Genomic DNA, 14,828 nt, shown 5'->3' with positions numbered 1-14,828 from the left:
CACAAAGGGTCCAAATGTAAATCTTTTTAAAATCTTGGTTTCTTCCTTACTCCTTCATTTTCTGGCATAAAAAGTTTGGATCATCTGCTATATAATTCCTCATTCCTTTTTTTTTTTTTCCAGTTTATTTTTTTTCTTTCTTTTTTTTCAATATATGAAATTTATTGTCAAATTTGTTTCCATACAACACCCAGTGCTCATCCCAAAAGGTGCCCTCCTCAGTACCCATCACCCACCCTCCCCTCCCTCCCACCCCTCCTCATTCCTTTTTAAAAGAAAGACAAAAAATGTAAACCGTGGGCTCTTCACTGCTCACGTCAGAGCAATACAGGAGTGCTTAATATAAACTAACCATTTGTCTATTAATGTTTGTAAAGAACTTCACAGACGTATGGCATTTGGGACACACTCTCTAGAGAAATGTGCCTTTGAAAGAGGAACAGAGAAGGAAGAATCCAATGGTAAGAGAAATTCCCTTATACTCATATCCAGAATGTGAATGGAAATCTCCAGGGTGAGCCCTGAGATGCATTTCCCCCTATGTTGAAGGCCCTTTCCAGAGACTGGGTAGCCTTGTCTGTAATGTTTGTTTCTATACTGTATGTTACTTGCCTATGTGGCAAGAAGGAACAATAAAAAGGACAAACTTTGGACTGTCAAAAAAGCAGTGTGTCCCCAGATACTGGCTTCCAGATGATCTCCCAGGAGTCACTCACATGCAGTGCGGCTTTCCTGATGAGTGGTCACCCCACCAGTCTGAGTGGTGAGAGGATCTGAGGATCTCTCAGGGGCATACATACATCTTTCTGCCCACAAGCCCACCATGTTGTAAGGAAGTGCAGGGCTGAGCACAGGACAGGCTCTTAAAAACTGTAAAGCATGACGGTTCTTAGTCACAGTGTCAAAGAGCCAAAGAAAAAAATCTTCCTGAAAATAAATCATAACCATTCTTACAGCAGCTACTTGGCTCACCAAAGCAATCCGTGAACGTCTGTGGACGGATTAGGATGTACTTTCCCTAGACAAATCTCTGTGGCCACATCTCAGCACCAGCAACCTCAAAAAGCCCGTCTAGCCAAAATTTCAGGATGTTAGCCTGAGCTCCTTGACATGTCTCCAGTATTCCTTGAAGGGAAGAAAGGGAGGAGAGAAGGAAGGCAGGGGAGGGAAGGAAGAAGGGAAGGGAAGGAAGCAGATCCTTTCAAATAAGAAAGACAAATCATTTCAGAAATCAGCAGCTTCTCTCAATAGGTACCTAAGCTTTAGCTCTGTCATCCTAAGCATCTATTTTGATAGCACTTATTACTATGTGAGCTCTGTGCTATCAACCTAGGGGAAAGAATTTTGCCACCAGGGAGAATTTCTTTTTTGTTTTATGAAGAAGAATTTCCGAGTGAGAGTTTGCTTTTGATGTAAATATTTGATACAGGTACAAAGTTGCACAAATACAGCAAAAGATGTCGAAGGAACTGGAGGCTGAGCGATCAGTATCCTCTCAGCCTCACTCTCTGCAAATCCAACACTTGAGCCAAACAGACTGTTTCCTGAGCACAGACCCCAGATTCCCACCCCCCACGCCTTTGCTCTGTCTGCTCTCTCCACTTGGGATATCCTGTCCCCTCTCTTCCTGTTGAATCCCTCCTCTTACTTCAAGACCCTTCGGGATTTTCTCTGATTCTTATTTTTGCTTTATTTTAGTTACATGTGTAGTTGACATTTCTTCTTCACTGAAGGTGGACTGTGTGAGCTCTGGTACCATTTTTTTCCCCATCCTTGAGCTCACAGTAGGTCTAGCGCAGCGTCCTGCACAGACAAGATGCTCACTTGCTAGGTGTTTGTGAAACTGGAAGTGGGGATTTTAAAGTAAAGGAGGCTGAGTTGAATCATAATGAAAGCGCTCCAAATCTCCTATTTCCCCTTCAGGCTTCTGTTTATCCTATCACCTATGGGAGCTGCGTCCGAAGGACCAAGTGCTAGAGCCCATCCACGACGTGGCTGCTGGTGTTGGCAGTTCAGTTACTTCCGTCTGTCTCCTCCCTTCACTGCTGCCCTCCCAGGCTGGGTCACTGTCATTTATCATCTGGATGGCTGCAGTGGCCTCTTCGCTGCTCTCTTCAGTCCCACTGATGCTGGCACACAGCTGCTGGACTAAACTTTTTTCTTTATTTATTTTGAGGGAGAGAGAAAGAGAGAGTGCGTGCATGAGCAGGGGTGGGGCAGAGAGAGGGAGAGATAGAGAATCCCAAGCAGGCTCATAGTTCGACGTGGGGCTCAGACTCAGGAACTGAGAGATCACAACCTGAACCAACACCAAGAGTCGGACCTCTGAGCCGACTGAGCCCCCCAGGTGCCCCTGGTCTAAACTTATTAAATCACTTACGAGATTATGCCCTTCCCTTGCCTAAAACCCTTTCTCCCTAGCTCTTACAAAACTTTGAAATGATTCGGTTTTTTAGTTGGCTTTGTGTTCGTCTGTATACCCCACATGCCTGCGAGTTCTGTAGGAACAGAGCCATGTCTGTCTGGGGTACTGTCCCCCTGGCCTCTAGCACTGGACTTGGAATATAGCAGATGTTCACAGACTTTTGTTGGGTGAATAGATAAAAATGCAGAATTGTTATTCTCCTTCATGTTATCATCTTTCCTTGTCCCTGCTTCTTATGTCCACACTTAGGCTAGAACTCACTCGGAAAATGACCAGGACGGGGCCCCGGATCTGAGTCTTCCAGCAGAACTGCTGTCTTTAGTTCTGTTGTGGAATCAGAGAACACATCCCTGTGCTCTGTGTGTGCCCCACCCAGTAAGGAACAGCCAGCGGTAAGGATATAGACTCGCTCTTGGAACTTCCACCATATCCCTAGTAACTTCTCTTGTAAAACCAATCATGAGACCACATTCCGAAGACCCCAGAGAGGTGAGGAAGCTTCACGGCCTGCCAAAATAAGATAATATCCACTCTGCTAAAAAAACGCCATGGTAACTTTTGGTGAAAATTTGATAATGCACTATTCCCCTTGTGCTTCTGAGAGATCTTAAAGACTTGTGGACAGATATTTTCGCTCAGCGTGGTGAAATAGAGCACAAAAGATAAAGGCGATATTGAATGAAAGAAAGAACATTTATGTACGTGGCCAGGATTGATACACATTTGTGCCACTGATTTGATTGCATACTTTTTTTTTTTTTTTGAAAAAGTGTCACATAACTAGCCAAGTCCACATTTAGGACACTCATAGCTCCAAATGCCTCTTTGTTATTATTATTATTATTATTATTATTATTTTTTTTTTTTGATGGAGACCTAAATATCTCATCATAATTCATCTTGGGGGATACATGGTGTGGCAACGGCATTTTACCGTGGTTGTTGTGACTTCTGAAAGCACAGCTTCAAACCACAGGAGTATCTCATGGCCATCTAGGAGGGGGGTGGGCTGGTTAGGAAGGCCTGGGGTCTCAGAAATAAATGCAGGTGACACCAAAGCATTTTTTCAGATCTGGGAGGATTTTCGGAGACTTGTTGTGGCTGGTGTAGTTTTGCAGCAGTTTCTTCTGTTCCTCTGTTCCACCCCCTTCTCTCCTGGCCCCTTATCTTAACCTGTTCTCATGCTACCTGCTTGCAGCTGTGGCCATTGTTTCCCACCAGAGGACCATGTATCTGAACCTCTTAAAAAATATTTGATTCTCAGGGCTTGCTCTAGACTACTGAACCAGAATTTCCTGGGCTTGGGCCCAAGAATCTGTATTTTTGCAAAGCCCTTGAGATGATTCTGACAAGTAGCCAGGATTGGGAATCACTGGTGTTGTGGAAAGAATTCTTTTTGCACCTAAACTCAACCACCAATAACTACCTAAGCAGCTTTAGACAAGTCAATTGTTGGACCATCAAGAAAACAGAAGAAATGACACATTATTATTAATAGAGTTGTTTACTCTCTCCCATGTGTATTTAATAGGCTGAGTTAGTTAATACTCTGCTGTTGACCTAGAAGCTTCCCAGAGTCATTTTCTGAAATAGTGTTTAGCTTCCTCTTCTGTGTTTAATTCCTTATGAAACTTGGTTTCTCCCTTTGTCAGTCACCAAGCATAAGGCCATATGTAGACGAATCACGAGACCATCATGCCATGTGTTCTAAGAGCCTTCCAAGTTCACTGCTACAAGAAACACTCAACATTTAATGCATATTGTTTCTTGATATCTCTTTCCAAATTGCCAGTACAGTTTCCATTTCTGGGAAATTACATAGACATGTCTGGATCCAACTCTTTTATCTTTGCATTTCCAACTGCTCTGTTTTCCTTCTTTCTTCCCATCAAATTCTCATATTTTGACAGTTTTAAGACCAGCTCTTCCTTGATCTTTTCCTTCCTATAATATATTGAATTGAAATGAGCCCATTCTCCTTGGTGTGCCTTCTCTCCAAACACAAAATACTCTGAAGTTCAGATTCTCTTTTTGTGAGCGGGTTAACATCACAAAAAGTTTGTGGTTTCATCCATCATAAACAAGAGTGTTTTAAATGAACTCTGCTTCTTTTCTCCAAGCATCACAGAAAGGTTGGGACACAGTGAAATGAATTTTGAGTAAGAAAGAAAAGTTACTTATTAAAAAACAGTGGTGATAAAAGTATGTAAATTGATTCAGTAGAAAGAATTTGTAAAATGCTTTAACTTAAAAGGGAAGTACTCTTGTAGGCATCCACAATGAATCAGAAGGAAAACACTCCAGTCTCTTGAAAAAGCTGTTTACTCTGTCAGTGTTGACAAAATGTATCCAAAAAAGCTCTTTCTGCTAAGAAGTGGAGGAAGAAGGCAAACTGCATGTGAAAGCATTTGATCACATTTCATTTGGGAATGTTACCGTTTCACTTGTGTAACCAGTTGATCTGAGCATATTAACATAGTATTAGGTGCTGACAGTGTTTTGTATTGAGCGCATTCATTTGTAAAAATAGAAGAAATACTATATTTACATTTTCAATCCTTTTCTTTATTAGAAAAAAAAAACCACTGCAATGTGGTTTGAGTTGTGAATCCATTGAAGACATCTTTGATGAATCAATAGTCAAGGCATATGTAAAAAGTGATTTGGAAAAATCTCTTGTGTGTTGTTGGGAGGGGGTGAGGAGGAATAGGCTGTTGGGGCATCTGTCCATTGTCTTTCTGGCTCTTCCACTGGCCCCTTTCACTTTCTAAGTTCATCTGCTGTTACAATAAAAATAACCCCATCTTTCTTATGCAACCTCATTCCGAGTTCTCTAGGATACGATTGACTAGTTGCAAAGTAACATGACCTTACTGAATAACTGGAACCATCTAAATATGATGCATTAGTCCCCATCAAACCCTGGAAAACAGCATCATTCAATCTGAAAGCTTCCAAAAGCTGTACAGGACAAATCAGCTAAATGTCCAATTCAAAAACCAACAAAAATAGAAAACCAAAGTATAGTGAAAAACTGGAAAAGGAAAAAAAAAAACTAAACTAAAAACTGACTCCACCTTCATCTTTTTGTTCATGCCACTGTATGCGAGATGGAAAATGGTCCCATGTCAACACTCTGGACAAAGCTTGAGTTTCATTTACATCCCTGCTATAATTACTCATTTTCTTCAAACCTACTTTATCACATCAAGTAAGAGGGTTTGTTTCTTTTTTTGAAAAGAGAGTAATCTCTGAAATTTCATCATCTACCATCTTACCACACTTTCTCCTTTGAAGTTGTTATCAAATGGTGCATTAGAGGGACGCCTGGGCGGCTCAGTCAGTTAAGTGTCCGACTTCTGCTCAGGTCATGATCTCACGGTATGTGAGTTCAAGCCCCGCATCGGGCTCTCTGCTGTCCGTGCAGAGCCCGCTTCGGATCCTCTGTTTCCCCTCGCTGCCCCTCTCCCGCTCGCGCGCAGGCTCTCTCTCTCTCAAAAATAAATGAACATTAAAAAATAAAAAACAAAATGCTGCATTGGTGAACTGAGATCAGAACAACTAGGCTAGACCTTTGACAGAGCATTCAATTTACCTGTGCTTCAGTTATGGAAAATCTAATTTCCCTGGTTATATGCTTTAGACAAAGTGGAGAAGGAAAATATGATATGGACTACCTTCACTTCTTAGAATAATAGTTTATGAATGCTGACTTAGATTTGTGTATCTATCATAATCATAGTTAACATTCAAGCCCTTCTCATATGTTAACACTGTGGTAAGTACTTTAAATCTTGGACATGGTCAGCTGGCACACAATACTTACTTCCATCAATTTCTATGTTCCTTTTTGTGTTACAGGGGCTAGAAAACTAAAAATTACATTGGCTGATTCCCTGGCAGCTGGGATTCTGGAAGCACTAAAACACCAAATAAATACACTCCCACACAATTTTGAAGATGAAAAGAGGAAAACGATTTTTCTGCTAATGTTTCTGCTATGAGAGACAGTAGCTGCAGGCAAATTCAGCATTCCTGTTGGGACAGTGGCCTTGGGGGTATCATACATCAGTCCTAGCAGTGTGATCAGCCAATGCACCCTGATCTCTGATGAGTCCCAGCTACGTTGGAGACCAGTTAAGCCCAGCTGTGGGTCCCTGCCTCTTGCTCCTCCCCGTCGTCAAATAATTTTGTAAGTGCCCAATTCCTTGTATTAAATCACTTTTCTCTGGAGTATTCAGAGCAAAGAATTTGTTTCTTGCGCTGAAATCTGACTAATCCCAAATTTGGTATCTAAATCAAAGTTTAGTATAGGCGCTGTATTGCAGGGAATTTCTCCTCACATCAGTTTGATGAAGCAGGTATTACCTTTTTCCAGTTGTCGAATGAAAGAACTAAAACCCAGTGAGATGAAATAACTTACTCAAGGTCACACAACTTGTAAGCAGCAGAACTCAAGGTCAAATGCAAATCTATTTATAAAGTTTTTGTGACTAACTACTCTGCTAAACTGTGATGGTACAGGATCAAGTACATAACAATTTGCACACAGATAGCTAAAGATTTATTTGTGTGTTTTGCTACAAACTACATGAGGGAAGAGTCAGTGTCGTGGACATCTTTGTATAGGACACCCAAATCCCAGAGCATGGCTCAGTATTTGGCATCTGGAATAGGTCCTAGGTAAGTTACTAGTGAAAGAATAAATGAATGAATAAATGAACGTCATTGTGATGAATCCTACCCAGGAAAGTGACACTAAAAAATGAAAAATTCCTATGATGCTCTGCTTGTGGATAAATCACTATAAATTGCCAAATTGGTTTATTAAGATGTTTCTCGCTCTTCGTGTGTTCAATTGCCTCTGCTAAGAACTATTACAAGCATTTTTATGTTTCCTGTGTATACATTTTTGGTTTCTGTGGGTTTCTGCTTATTGACAAGCTGTACTGCCGTATTAATTTCATTAAACAGTAGAATAGTCAGTCTGTTAGAAGGAGTTTGTAGGTCTATCTCATTCCAATCTGTAGCACCTCTTTTCCTAAAAGAATCTTTCTTTATAACTTCTAAGTCAATGTTTCTAAACCCAAATTCAAGAGCACATTTCCACTAGAATCTTTGTAAACACCCTGTCTTTGCTTACAAGCTTCAGAAGCCAAGATGCGCCATCCACAAATCTCTTGCCAGTTTTTGCCATGGTTTCTTCTGTGCCCATTAGCAATCAAGTTTTCTTTCAATAAATAGTTATGATAATTTTGGCCACCCCCTTCTTGCAGGGCTGGTGGCCACCAAATCTGCTATATCGTACACATTTTCTTTTAATTGCCAAACCGAAGTGTATTTTAGGAGGAAATTTGATCCATATGTTTCTGATTCATCCACAGTGAAGTCACCAGACTGTTTGGAGGGAACAGCCTGACAGCCACAAAGTCTTGGTAAAGTCTCTCTTTTCCTTTAGAAACAGGAAGTTAAGCATGCAAAATACCAGCACCTCAAGTTTTGCTGTGTTTAGGCTGCTAGAAAACCCCGGGCTTCAGGGAATGTTCCTTTTTCAAGAGATATGCCTCTTCAAATAGGTCTGGCTTTCGGTGGATCTCGTGAATGTCCTGGGAATTTTGTCGGGGGGAGGGATGGAACTGAATCCCCTCACTGATTCTTCCTTGGGGCTGTCTTCCTGGGCTGTAGGCAAGGTCCCCATTGACTGGCCAACGTTTCCCAAAGTCACTTCGTTCTAATTCCCAAAGCTGTTGCCAGAGCACGTGATACAGTTAAAGGCGGCCTATGCCCTGTGTGCTGCTTACATGCTTCCGGGACGTTCCCATGGTCAGAGGCTCACTGGCAGATGAAAGCCTGTGATGTGACCCAATACTAAGCCGGCCCACAGATTCGCCCTCAAGGTAAGCAGGACCACTACAGTGGTCTGGTCTAGTTCTCTAATAAATAGGTCATGCACAGCTATCCCTGGAGTGCAGCAAATTGAAGCATTTGGCTAGAATTCTGTGCCCTGACATTTCTTAACTGCTGCCATTTGGGCAGTGACTCAGGAAAGAGGGGGGAAGTTCTACTGGCTGGTGTTAAAAGGACTTGAGAATCATATGTACAACTTAATGCCAATACGTCAACTGTACCCAAGTAAGAGGCAATAATACTCCCCTTCCTTCTTTATACATAGTCTGGGTGATCAACCTTTTATGACTTCTTTATTTTTTAATTTTTTAATAATTTATGTATATTTTAATTTACATCCAAGTTAGTTAGCGTATAGTGCAACAATGATTTCAGGAGTAGATTCCTTAATGCCCCTTACCCATTTCGCCCATCCCCCCTCCCACAACCCCTCCAGCAACCCTCTATTCTCTATATTTAAGAGTCTCTTAGGTTTTGTCCCCCTTCCTGTTTGTATATTATTTTTGCTTCCCTTCCCTTATGTTTTTATGACTTCTTTAAAACCTCCCACAAAGTTCATTCATTCAGAAGTTAATGCCTTTGTCAGGCCCTAAGCAAAGTACCAGGATAGAAAGAAAAATGAGGCACAATCCACGGTCTCAAAGAGTTTATAATCCAGTAGAGTGAGGCAGACACATAATAAGCAAATGAGTATCAAGTAGCAGAGTGTATAGAGGGGAAGAGTGTCCAAGAAATCTAACTTCAAGTTCCAACTCTGCCACTTACTAACTGGAGTCTTGGTTAAGTCATGTAACCTTTTAGCTTCAATTGCTTCCTGGAAAAAATGTGAGGAAGGAGGATTCAATGAACCACATATATAAAACTTGCTCTGTGTATATAGTAACTCTTATTGTTATGCCCTGCTGCGGAGACTGGAAGTATGTGTGAGGTCTCATATCACAGAGGAGAGTGAGAAGAGAGACAGCACTACCTGTTCTGGGGGAAAGAATGACCTCTGACCTCAATGTATATCTAGGTGAAAATTGCTGGGAAGAATGTCTACCCATTACATTGGAGTTCATATTCTCCCAGTCTTAAGCCTAAATATTCTGACATAATGAGATCAAGATGGCACACAGAGCCAACACTGAGTCTGCCTAGCTTTACAAATAGCTCCTAAGGCAGGGTGCCTGGGTGGCTCATTCAGCTGAGCCTCCGACTTCGGCTCAGGTCATGATCTCCCGGTTTGTGATTTCGAGCCCCACCTCAGGTTCTGTGCTGACAGCTCAGAGCCTGGAGCCTGTTTCAGATTCTGTGTCTCCCTCTCTCTCTCTCTGCCCCTCCCCCACTCGTGTTCTGTCTCTCTCTGTCTCAAAAATAAACATTAGAAGAAATAAACATTAAAAATTTTTTCTTTAAAAGAAATGCCCATAGTTACTGATGGTGCTCAAGCAATCCTTGCTCCCCCTACTCCAGACTGATGATGTTTCCTACGGTTCTCAGACAATTGTTTGGAAGATCCCTATGGAAGGAGATTCTGGACCACCTGCCAGGCATGTACCTGAATGATTATTGAAACCATAAAAGACCATGTATTTATGTTGATTGCACAGAGACGAGGAACCCAGCAGCCCACCAGGTGCTCCTTGCCATTTGGATGCTCTTGTGGATACTCCTCAAACTATGTGTCTGCCGACTCCCAGCACCATCACTAGAAAAGGGCTCCAGGTAAGATTTCACTAAACTTGTGCAGTTCTTGGGTACAGAAAAAAAGCAGTGACTATTGTGTTTCATCTTGCTTCAATTTTGTGGTAATAATGAGATCACTGGGTCTAGAAATGGAGGCTTTCACAGATGTGAAATTTGCTAGGCTTTGAACAGGAGCTCCTACAACATCCTGCCCAACCCTACCCCAGCTCAGCAACCTTGAACTCCATCGTCTTTGTTTACCACTCCATCTGACTCGCAATGCCCCCTCCCCCGAAATGTGGACCTTTTCACACAGCCTTGGCTTCATTGGTTTAGCTTTATTGCTGCCACCTTCCCATCTCTTGGTGGTGCTTCTCTCCCCGCACACTTAGACCTACATCAGTATTTTCTATAAGTCTTTGAATGAAAAAACCCCCCAGGAACAGTGCCCTCAACGATTTTCAACCCACACCACTTACTATTTTTTCTCTTTCTTTTCTGTGCATGCCCACTAGCCAAGTAGTAAAGTGTAATGGTTAACTACACCCTTCCCTCACCCACCACCCCCTGAGGATTCTGGCGTCTGCTCCATAGTCCTCCCTAGAGGACTAACTTCCTCTAGCAGATAATCTACCTGACATTTGCTATTTAAAAAAAATATTTGTTTTCTTGGCTCCCTTGTCCCCCTGGGCCAAGGCAGTGGCACCTTAGTGATCACTATGTGATGCTGTGGCAGATACAGAACTGGAGACTTCTGGTCCCAGACCCCATGCCTCGGGCTATGACTGTTATCTGTGACATTTCTCAGTGAAGCTTGGTATCTCTGAAAGTTTCAAAGGAAGGGGGAGGAGGAAAGAATGGTTCTGGTGCCTTTTGTATCTAGCTGGGTAAATAGGAAATTTGGTCTACTTTCTCTCTCGTAGAAGCAAAAATGGAGGAAATTCTCTTCTAGAATGTTCCCAATGTAAACGCCTCCAGTGCTAAGGCTGTGTGTCTTCCTCATGCTGTGTAACTGCTCCCCAGGGCCTCCAGCTGGCTGTGCGCACAGCGGGAGTTCTATCAGGTCTAATGGCTGATGATGCTGGCACATTTGCCTTACATTGTGGCCACTGTGCTCAGTATTCTTTTTTCTTCTTTCTTTCTTTCATCTTTAGTTGTGTGTGTGTGTGTGTGTGTGTGTGTGTTGTGGATAGGTGGCAGGGAGAAATATAAACAACCATCCTGTTGTCAAAGATCCTTGGCGGGAGCATTGCAGAAAAACAGACCCCAGAGGTGAGTTAATAACCCTTCCTTCTCCCAGGAAAATTGGTGTGTTTCTGTGGATGCAGCCCAGACTCCCCCAGAAAGAAATGGCCTTTTTGCATCCGTCTTATGAAGGTCCCCCTTCTTTACTGCTTCCAGTCACCTTTCTCTTTCTATGACAATCCCTTCTCCTCCTACGGACTCTGACCCATCACCACCGCTACCACCAGATTGTCTCTTCCGTGGAACCCTCTGCTAGGTCCCTTCACAACACTCCAGGGAAATTCTCTTCATTAATCTTCCTTTTTGCTTCCTCACCTTTTCCATAGCCTTATCCGGTAAAGCGGTATACCTTGTCCGATGTTGTTATTTCTAGGTCAGTGCTTACCATACATAACCTACTCGTAAACCATTAATTGTGGCTGTATTGTAGAAAATTTCAAGTAATCACAAATGTAGAGATAGAAGTACAACGAATCCCCATGTACCCATGAGCCAGCTTCAACAAATATCAATTTAGAGACAATCTTGATTGATCTATACCCCCAATACCCCTCCTACCATCACTACCACTGGATTATTTTAAAGGAACTCCAAGACATCTTACCATTTTATCTATAAATAATTCAGAATTTATCGCTAAGAAATAAGGGCTCTTTTTAGAAAATATAGCCATAATACCACGTAACCCTTAAATAAATCAAATATCCAGCCAGTCATTAGTCAATTGTCTCATCAATGTTTTTTTTGTTTTGTTTTGTTTATTTTTGAGAGAGACAGAGACAGAATAAGAGTTGGTTAGGAGCAGAGAGAGAGGGAGACACAGAATCCGAAGCAGGCTCCAGGATCCGAGCTGTCAGCACAGAGCCCAATGAGGGCTCAAACTCATGAACCGTGAGATCATGACCTGAGCCGAGTCAGACACTCAACTGAGCCACCCAGGCGCCCCACATCAATGTTTTTTTAATCTGATTTGTTTGAGTCAGGATACTAATAAGACTCACACATTGTATTTGGTTTGTTATGTCTCTTAAGTCTTTTAAAATCTATTAACAGTGGGGCACCTGGGTGGCTCAGTTGGTTAAATGTCTAACTCTTGATTTCAGCTCAGATCATGGTCTCACTGTTCATGAGTTTGAGCCCCGAGTTGGGCTCTGCACTGACAGCACAGAGCCTGGTTGGGATTCTGTCTCCCTCCCTCTCTCTCTGCCCCTCCCCTGCTTTCATTTTCTCTCTTTCTCAATATAAACAAATAAGCATTAAACAAAATCTGAACAGTTTCCACCTCCTTGTTTTCAATTCCTGCTATTTATTCATTGAAAAATGCTAGGTCACTTGTCCTGTAGTCTCCATTCTAGATTTTGATGATTGCTTCTCAGCAGTGTGTTTAACATGTTTCTCTTTAACATGTTTGACAGGGAGTTAAATCTAGAGTTTTAGGTTAGATTGTTTTGATAAGAATATTTCCTTGACATTATTTCTTATTAATCACACCAGGAGGCATATAATAACCATCTCTTTTTGATCTGATTGACCAGTGGGTTCAGGTGCTGCTGGCCTGATCTAACCATCAGGAATTAACTCTTGGTTTTTCACCCACATGTGTAGAAGTCATTGATAGTGGTTGACCACGAAGATCTCTTTTGGAAATCTACACGGGAGAAGTTTTTCTGTCCTCTTCTTTCTTTCTCAAGGACCCCTCATAACGAACATTTTATATTCCTTAGTGACTGCCAACATGGCTCACACTGCTACTCTCAACAGCGATTTCTAACATTTTGAGGGTCACAGATCCCTTTGAGAATCTAGAACTTCGTAAGAAGAAATAAAAATGCGTAGGCACATAGCATTCCAGTTAGTGTCAGAATATCCTTGCTCTCAGTTTTACCCTCTACTCTACAAGCTTGTGGTGGAGCTTTGACTTTGTACAGAACTTTGGTACCCTGACCCCCTCTAACGTGAAGACTTTACCTCCCACATTGATGCTTCTGCCTTTTGTTCCCTGACCTCATGGTTTTTCTACTTCTCCCGAGTCCATTGATCTTTAGCTCCACGCTATTCTGACTCCTTTTTGTAGTTGTCCCAACTGAGACATCATTTACCATCACTTGAAAATTTTCCTTTGTCAAGAATCCAAACTCATCGTCCCCCTAACTGCCAACTCCTTGACTTTATTTTTGGTCCACATCATTTCCTACATTCTTTTGACCTCTCGGATCACTGGTCTTGGCTCAACCCATAACAAAGGCTCAGATCTCAAATGGGACAACTCTGCTTTCTCTGGTGTTTTAGGATCTTTGATTTCTTGATGTTCCCCCATGAGGCTCACTCCCGTGTCTGTCCTCTCTGCTTTTCTTCCCAAGATGCTGAGAGTGGCTGGATAAGGTTACCACACAATGCTGACAGGGTCCTTATAGATTCAGACTAAATTAAGTTGGTGTCAGGGCAGTTCCCCCACTTCCATTCAGCTTTTCCTAATCCTCTATTTCTGTGCTACTCAGATGCTGTTCATGGACCAGCAGCATCAGCATCACCTTACAAGAAATGCCAAAATCTGAGGCCTACCCTGGACCTACTGCATCAGAGTGTGCATTTTTAACAATATGCCCCCAAACGCATCATATTTACATGAAAAATCAAGAAGTATCATGCTATCTGTTCCCCACATTGGTTGTTCTACATTTTTCTCACAGTGCTTAATTCTTGATTCCCCTGATGGATGATTGTATCAGTCAAGGTCCAATAAGGAAAACAGAAAACATTCTAAAGATTTCAAACAGAAGGAATTTAATATAGAAAACTGGTTACACGGGTGACGGAAGAGCCTACTAGGGTGAGTGAACTAACCCAGAGATTAACAATATGGCAGAGGCCATGGCCTCCTGGAGCCTCTGGGACCAGGGGAAGAGGCAAGATGGCTGGAGCCATGCTCACCTAGCGGGAGATAGGCCCTTAAGGGGAAGATGCAGCTACGGAGACAGAAAACAAATTACCTTGTTTTCTGCCATCTCTCACCTTTACTCTCCTCTCAGTGACCTCATATTAAATGCAGGCAGAGGTCAGCTGACCTGGGAGCCTTGGAAACCCAGTCTGTCATTCAGACAACAGGGGAGGGCTAAGAACCCATCTGAGGGCAACTGGGCCAAACACAGGCACAGTGGCCTTATCTCCTCCTGCTTTGCCTATGCTTCCTTCCTCGGGGCCTCAAAACATCTTGTAGCCATTTTTCCTTCCTTTTGTCCAACCTCAAAAAAAGAGGTATCCTTTGGTTTTTCTAAGAGAGTTAAAACTGAAATGAAAAGTAACTACATGCCCACAAAACACAAGATTCATAGGGTAAGCCCTCCCAGCTCTGTACGGCTCTAGAACGCGAGGGAACTATCTTTTTGGAATCAGGTGGCGAGGGTGCTGCTGAAATCATGCTATGAGATGTGGCAAAACTGCCTGCTGATGCTCTCTAGAAAAAAATGCCTCTTGCTATGAAAAAACGTGCCAATACCTTTGTTGGTTTTTATAAGTGATAGTAACAGACTCCTGTGTTAACGAAGGCAGTCAAGCTATTTCTATTAGATAAATCACTGGCATT

General features: G+C 42.4%; 1 long non-coding RNA gene across 5 annotated transcripts in view; it reads left to right on the top strand.

Annotated features, from left to right (window-relative positions):
• LOC131516802 (uncharacterized) overlaps nucleotides 1–14,828 on the top strand; it is a 41,998-nt gene that overhangs the window by 25,826 nt on the left and 1,344 nt on the right. For 2 of the 5 annotated variants that reach the window (XR_009264252.1, XR_009264256.1), the window contains exons 5-9: nucleotides 378–461; nucleotides 6,287–6,617; nucleotides 7,810–7,860; nucleotides 8,170–8,322; nucleotides 9,815–10,039. This is a non-coding gene — a long non-coding RNA (uncharacterized LOC131516802). The other 3 variants (XR_009264254.1, XR_009264255.1, XR_009264253.1) reach the window with 3 other exon arrangements.

This window comes from Neofelis nebulosa, chromosome 7 (assembly GCF_028018385.1).
Source record: "Neofelis nebulosa isolate mNeoNeb1 chromosome 7, mNeoNeb1.pri, whole genome shotgun sequence".
Classification (NCBI taxonomy): Eukaryota; Metazoa; Chordata; class Mammalia; order Carnivora; family Felidae; genus Neofelis; species Neofelis nebulosa.
Note: the sequence above shows the minus strand (reverse complement) of the source record. Positions and strands in the feature narration are given on the sequence as shown.